The sequence below is a fragment of the Echinops telfairi genome, unplaced genomic scaffold (genome assembly GCF_000313985.2).
Source record: "Echinops telfairi isolate 266 unplaced genomic scaffold, ASM31398v2 ScPeMD7_10;HRSCAF=50, whole genome shotgun sequence".
Taxonomy (NCBI): domain Eukaryota; kingdom Metazoa; phylum Chordata; class Mammalia; order Afrosoricida; family Tenrecidae; genus Echinops; species Echinops telfairi.
The window spans coordinates 13,446,069-13,453,236 of NW_022103907.1; the positions used below are offsets into that span (position 1 = coordinate 13,446,069).

Genomic DNA, 7,168 nt, shown 5'->3' on the forward strand with positions numbered 1-7,168 from the left:
TCCGCGGTCACAGGCTTTAACTGTGTATTTCAGAATGGCTAAAGACGGAGGGTTCCTCTGCCTTCTGCAGGGGCAAGGGGTAGCACAGGGAATGCATGTAAGTTTTAAAGTCAGTTTGAATGTATGAGATATGAACATTAACATATATCTTGAAATCAGGGAAATAGCCATTCCCTCATGTTCCTTACTTCCCAAAATACCTTCAAAGACACTCTCTATTGTTTTACTCAGTGCACTTGAGTGTTGGTGAGTTTGCCTTATAAGGCTCTTTTCAGGTTTCAAGAGCTCTTACTGTGTGAAGGTTTTCCTGCTGTTCTGCCTAGTTGCCTTCTGCTTAATTTTAGCTCATTATGCCTATAAAGACAGGGGATGGCTTTACGGGGCAGAAGGCCCAATCGTCGTGGCAAGAATGAATTATTCGAAAAGGAACGTTGAAAGGGCTGGAAGGTGAAGGCGGGTGAAGGGCAGGAAGTTGGGGGTGGATGGGTTCTTGAGAACAGCATCAGAATGATCTGTTTTCTCTCCATTTCTCCCACTAGAGGGTGTCCATCATCCCAGAACACTTTTTATTGTGGGGAAGTGAGGATTGGATGGAGCTGACCTGGGTATCCTGAATCTCTGGCCTGTGATTAGAAAAGACTGGGAGAGGGGATTGGTTCTAACCAGGGCTTCAAAATCATTTAATGTGGTGCAACTCCTACTGAGAGTTTGTATGTCCACTCTCAAGATTGAACTGAGATGTACACTTTAACAATATCACCAGGGATTTTTATGTAAAATGCGGATGATTACCTAGTATATCTGGAGTGGAAATGCAAATTATCAGCAGGGGGTTGAACCAGATGCAACTGATTCTAAGTCCTGGTTGTAGCATGGGTACAAACATCAGCATCTCTTAAGCATTTGAAGGTTCTCAACCCATTGGAAGTCCGTGGGTACGGAGTTCTCCAGGATGTATGGGGCTTGATGTCAGTGGTAGTACTAGCTGCGGTCCAGAAAAGTCCTCCTGAGTTCAGGAGAGGTGTCAACATGATGCTTTATCCCAGAGGGGCAAGAGATTGTGGGGAGAAACCGGTACAAATGAGCAAGTCTTTGGAGGATGATGGTCAAGTGCTGACAAGTCTGTAATAACTCATAGTGACCCTGTGTACAGCAGAACGGAACACTGGCTGGTCAGCTCCCGCCTCCCAATTGTTATGTTGGAGGCCATTGTTGCAGCCAGTGTCTCAATCCATCTCACTTAGGGTCTTCCCCCGTTTCACTGACCCTCTACTTTCTAAGCAGGATGTCCTTTACGAGGACCTGGTCTCTCCTGAAATACATAAGATGAAGTCTCCCCGTACTCGCTTTTAAGGGACATTCCAGCTATAGCTCTGCCAAGAGTGAATGGGTGAGTTCTTCTGGCTGTCCGTGGTACTTTCAATAGTCTTCACCAGCACCATAATTCAAACGCATGAACTTTTCTTTAGTCTTTCTTATTCACTGGCCAACTTTCACATGCATATGAGGTGATTGAAAACACCATGGTGGGGACATGGTGAGGGCCGCCTCACACCTCCTCCAGGCTTCATTAGGAGGAGAAGGAGCCCGCCAAGCTAACACTGATTGCCACAGACAGAGTTTAGACATGCCCCACCTCCCACCTATCTCTTCCCCTATTCTGACCCTGATCTTTTCTTCCCGGATACTCCATCCGGTAATCCATTACAAGGGTGACATGAAACTCACAAACAATACTCATGATTCGAGGGGCTTATAAAGGAAGGGAACAGGTTACCCCAGTCTGGTGCAGAAAACATACAGGATCCAGCCTTTTGTTCACAGCAGCACCTCTTCTCTATCAGCGGCCATGTCTCCTTCTGGGCCTTAGCTTCCCAACCAGGGCGTCTCTTCGTCTCTGCCCTGCTGCCGCCTCGGTGCTGCTCCATTGCTGTGCCTTGTGATCTCAGGCAGTGAGGCCTCTGGGGCCTCTGCTTCCTTCAGGCAGGCACCTCACAACGCCCTGCTTCTTTCTCCAGGGCCATGGGATTTCATCTCTTCCCGATTCTGAGATAACTCACTTATCCTTGAGAAAGGACAAAACGGACTGATCCCCTCTATCAAGGCTTCACACATCCTATTTGCATGCTCCCCCACAGTCAGTGACAATCAACGACTATGGATCGAAGAGCCATACCAAGCAACTTCACTCCCCCGTACCTGGCTTGGGTCAGGCACCCTTTAGTCTTTCAAGTGACATCCTTGCTCTTCAACACTTTAAAGAGGCCATGTACAGGAGATGGAGTAAAGATCAAAGATAAGGGGAGATTCAGAAGTGGGGTGGGTGACAGAGATCGAATGAAGGTCAGGGAGAGGTGAGAGCACTGCTCGGATCTCAAAAGGTCTAGGTCTTCAGAATGGCCACAGCGAAACATTGAGTTATGATAGGTTTTATGAAAAGAACATGGGACCGGGATTCTGATAAACATGAATTAAAATTGCAGCTCAAGTGTTCAATAGCTGTGACTTTGGGAATTGGGGGAAATTTTACAACCTCAGCAATTTTTGGTTGTCTCATCTTTAAAATGGGAATCATGATATTAAGGTTTATTGAGAGTTTAAAAATTAGTGCATATAAAGCATAAAATAAATTTAGTTCTCTCCCGCTTTCCTTTCTTCTATTTGGAAAGGGCTATGGGCCAAGAAAAGAGTGCTATCCCTATTCCATCATCCCATGGTTCTGGGGCTCCAGGTCGCCAGCCCTGGGTCAGGAGGGTCTGCACTGGCCTCTGTGGAATTGCAGTGAAGGCTCTCAGGATGTGCCGGGGGAATTCGGGTCGCTCAGATCTTTTAGACTAGAAGTTATACTTGCAAGTCTGGGGACCATGATTTAAAGCCCCGGGGACAGTTAAGTGTTTAGGGGTGGCCTCATAGTCTTGAGGCCTTTAGTATGAAAGAATTAAATTGTCTTGCCTAAAGTTACATAGTTGGGATTATACCAAAATTTTGTCTGGCATCTAATGTGACAAAGACAATTCCTCACAGCACCGTTTTCTCTATATATGTCTCTATATCTATCTATCTATCTATCTATCTATCTATCTATCTATCTATCTATCTATCTATCATCTATCTACAATTGGTGGCAAATCACCAGATACAAATGACTAGTTTATGGGAGATTACGTGGACAGAGGCTATTATTCAGTTGAAACAGTTACACTGCTTGCAGCTCTTAAGGTTTGTCACCCTGAACTCTCATCATTCTTCCAGGGAAGCATGAAAGCAGACAGATCACACAAGTATGTGGTTTCTATGCTGAATGTTTATGGAAATGTGGGGACATATTTTACAGATCTCTTTGACTATCTTCCTCTCACTGCCTTGGTGGATGGGCAGACCTTTGTCTACGTGGCGGCCCCTCACCATCCATAGATACACCGGATCACATCAGGGCGCTTGACCCCCTACAAGAAGTTCTTCAGGAGGGCCCAATGTGTGACCTACTGTGGTCACATCCAGATGACCGAGGAGGTTGGGGGATATCTCCTCGAGGAGTTGATTACACCTTTGGACAAGATATTTCAGAGACATTTAATGATGCCAATGGCCTTACGGGGGTGTCGAGAGCTCACAACTGGGAATGGAGGGATATATATGAAAAAACAGCACTGTTTCTTATATATATATAATAAAATGAAACAAAACAAAACCCCCAAACTCATTGCCAGCAAGTTGATTCAGACTCAGAGTGACCCTATAGGACAGAACAGAACTGCCTCTTTGGGTGTCTGACACTGTAAATCTTTAAGGGAACAGACAGTCTCATCTTTTTTCCATGGAATGGCTGGTGAGTTCGAACTGCCGAAGATGTAGCCAGTAGCCCAACTGGTAGCGCACTGGGCCACCAGGCCCCTTTCACTTAATTCACTGGCATGGAGTCAATTCAGACCCAGAGGGACCCCGGGGGACAGAGTAAGTAGACTGCCCCTTTGGGTTTCTTTTTTGAAGAACAGATGGTGGGTTCAAATCTCCGACCTTGCGGTTAGCAGCCCAATGCATAACACACTGTGCTACCAAGTCTCTCTAAAAGGACAGGTTTGATAAAAACGCCTCCCCTGCCCCTAGCCAGATCTATAGAGGCAGACTCTCTGCAGTTTAAAGCCAACACTATGCAAAGTTACCGATCCCAGATTACATTTGGACTTGGAAACATCTGCCAGAGTGCTCCTTAGGAAGGGGAATTTGGGGCCCTTTGGCAGACATCTTGTTACTTTGGAAAATGGTACTCCATAGGTGTACCTGACTGTACTTATTTGTGTAGCCAACTTGACCCTCGCTACCTATTTATTTCCCATAGAATGTCCTAAAGGCTGTTAGGAACAATTGCTGTGCAAGTCCCAGGAGATCATTTCTGTGAAAAGGCACAGTGACAAACCAGCCTCCTCTCTGGGCCGCAGCCTTCCCTGCCAGCCCGCAACAGCAGCGGCGTGCTGCAGACGCCAGGAAAGACAGGGTGAGGGGAAGTTTGGCTTCTTGACCATCGGGGGATGGGCTTGCACACGTTAAAAAGCTGATATCCAGCGGTCACATTCTGCATCCTGAACATAGCCCTCCACACTCGGTAAACTGTGTTTAGACTGAAATTTGGACAAAAATGACTCCTTCCAGACTCTGCATAGATGAAGGGCCTTCATAAGAAGAATGGTGTGAGCTGGTTTTTGTAGGCTCTCTGCAGTTTAAACCCAACGATATGCAAAGTAGGTCACCATCTATATGGATGGACCAATTTGGTCTCTTAGCACTGCTGCAACCGAAATACCACATGTGGGTGGCTTTTAAAGGTAGGACTTTATTTTCTCACAGTTCAGGAGGTCAGAAGTCCAAATCCAGGGCCTCTCGGGGGAACAATCGCAGTCTCCTTCGGCTTTCCTCTTTTTGGCAAGCGTCATGTGACGGGCCATTTATTTTCTCTACTTGTGGTTGCTTGTCTGAGTCCAGGCGCTTCCTTTTTAACGCAGAAGTGATTAGGTTGAGGGCCTACCGAGCCCTCCCCCGCCTCATTAACATAGCACATGTCTTACTTCCAAACAAGGTGCTATTCCCATTCCCAGGGGTTGGAATTCCATCGCACATTTTTAGAGGACTCATTCAGTCATAACACATGGACAAGCATGTAATTCTGGAGCAAAAGGGCCCACCATGGCCTGTGGGGTCTCTGCACTGCAGAATCTCAGTGAGTGCTCAGGGCATGCCTGTGGCCGCAGAAAAATAAGGTACAAAACACGTAGCTGCAATGAGCGTCAATGCTGCCAGAGAGGCAGTAGTGGCCACACAAACTCCCCTTTCCTTCTTTTAGCAAAGTGGGCAATAAATACTAGTGAAACAAAGCAAAGACCCAAAGGCCATTGTCGTGCAGCAGATGTGACTGTTCTGGGGACGGTACTGGCCTGCTGGGCTGGCTGACCTTGGGAAGTGGGGAAGGGGCCCAGGGGAGCTGCTTTCAGCCTCCTCTTGAGGGGCCCTGGTGGGGCAGGGGTGAAAGTGCTTGGCTGTTCACCGGAAGGCTGGCATCTTGAAGGGAGGGAAAGGAGGGGGCAGCCTGCTCCCGTAGAGATTTACAGCCTTGGCAACCCCACGAGGCAGCTTGGCCCTGTCCTACAGGATTGCCATGAGGCAGGATGGATGCGACAGCATTGGGCTTGGTTTTGAGCAGGGCGGGATTCCCGAATAGGCGGGGTACTGTACTGAGCTTCTCTGGGTCAAGCATCCTTTCCACCCTGCCCAACCTGTTCTTTTTCTTTCTGTTTTCTAGGAACGAGAGGATTCATCCAACTCAACTGGAGATGGCTCCCTTCCTTAATTTATTGTTCTGATCTGAATGAAGGCTTCCCCCTCCTTAAGCCACTGCCGCTATGACAGAGATCCCCCCGCTCAAAAGTCCTGGGCTCGCAGATACAGAGCCCTACCCACCCCTGGGTGGGAGGCACAGACAAATCCCAAGCTCCTTCTTGTCCTACAGTGGGTTTGTTTGAGCCTGGGAAGGAAATAAATTCCAAAGGCAGGAAATGACCCAGAGACCATAACAATATGCGAAAAGCCAAGCGGTGCTTCCGTCACTTTGTTTCAAACTATTCTCATCTGCGTCCCAGGAAGCCCAACCCGTTCCCAGATGGAGAGCTGTTCTCAGATGCCTCTTGGCATCTGCCATTCCCGGCTGGTGACATTTGCACGGTTCAGGAGGCAAACGTGCCCCAGCATCTTCAAACTTCCAAAGAGGTGCAGCCACGGGAAAGTCCTTGGGTCCCTGGCTGACAGCGCCAACCATCTGATGGGCTTCATCCACAGCCGGCCTGCTGCTGGAGCACGGCCCAGAACATGAGCACACCCAGTCTGTTCTTGAAGATCTGCAGTCTGAAGTCAAAATGCCCCCTGTTGCCAGGAAAGCCTGGCTTCCTTGCCTACTTATAATCACTTCTCACCAGGCTTTCCTAAAGTCAGGAAGGAAGAAAATGTATCGGAGGGAGATCTGGGGGTGGGCCGGCCTCTGCCATTGCTTCAGAAATTGTCCTCCTGTTTTATCACGCTGGTCACGTTGAGGGAACCAGTGTTTTACTTTTTTCTTGGTTTTCTTTCTCTGCCAGCACTTCCTTAGAGAGAAGCTGCCTTTACCACTCAAGAATGGAGCTCCGGAAAAGCAGGAGGCCCTGTGACGGGGAATTTTTCACTGCCGTAAAGTGGGTGAGACTTGCCTTTTATCCCCAAGTTCAGGGCAAGAAAAAGCTCCCACACCTTCATTCTAGAAGGATCCATCACTCAGCTGCTTTGTTCTGGCCTGGGGCGTTTGTACTTTCCCTAGGCTTTTAATTTTACTGAACACCATCCATCAGCCTTTCCACAGAAGGCTGTGTGCCAGCTGGATTCTGAACACAAGTGTGGTGGCTTCTGGGATACCTGCTTCAAACAGGTACCCTGCTAATCCCCTCCAGGTAATTGGAAAGGAACTGTGGTTGAGTGAAGAATATTCTTAACTCTTGCAGTCCCTTCAAACTGCTAAACAGATCAAAGTACGCAGAATCCAATATGTTTGTTGACATCAGATTTATGGCAAAGCCCGGATTAGAAAAAGGTGGCATTGTAAAAATGAGGCTGGTGGTGGAGGTTGCCGCTCCATTGTATTCAGCATCAG

General features: G+C 47.9%; 1 pseudogene; it reads left to right on the plus strand.

The window, feature by feature from the left end:
* The first annotated feature begins 3,120 nt into the window (after positions 1 to 3,120).
* On the plus strand, positions 3,121 to 6,692 carry LOC101645237 (annotated as a pseudogene).
* The last annotated feature ends 476 nt before the right edge of the window (positions 6,693 to 7,168 follow it).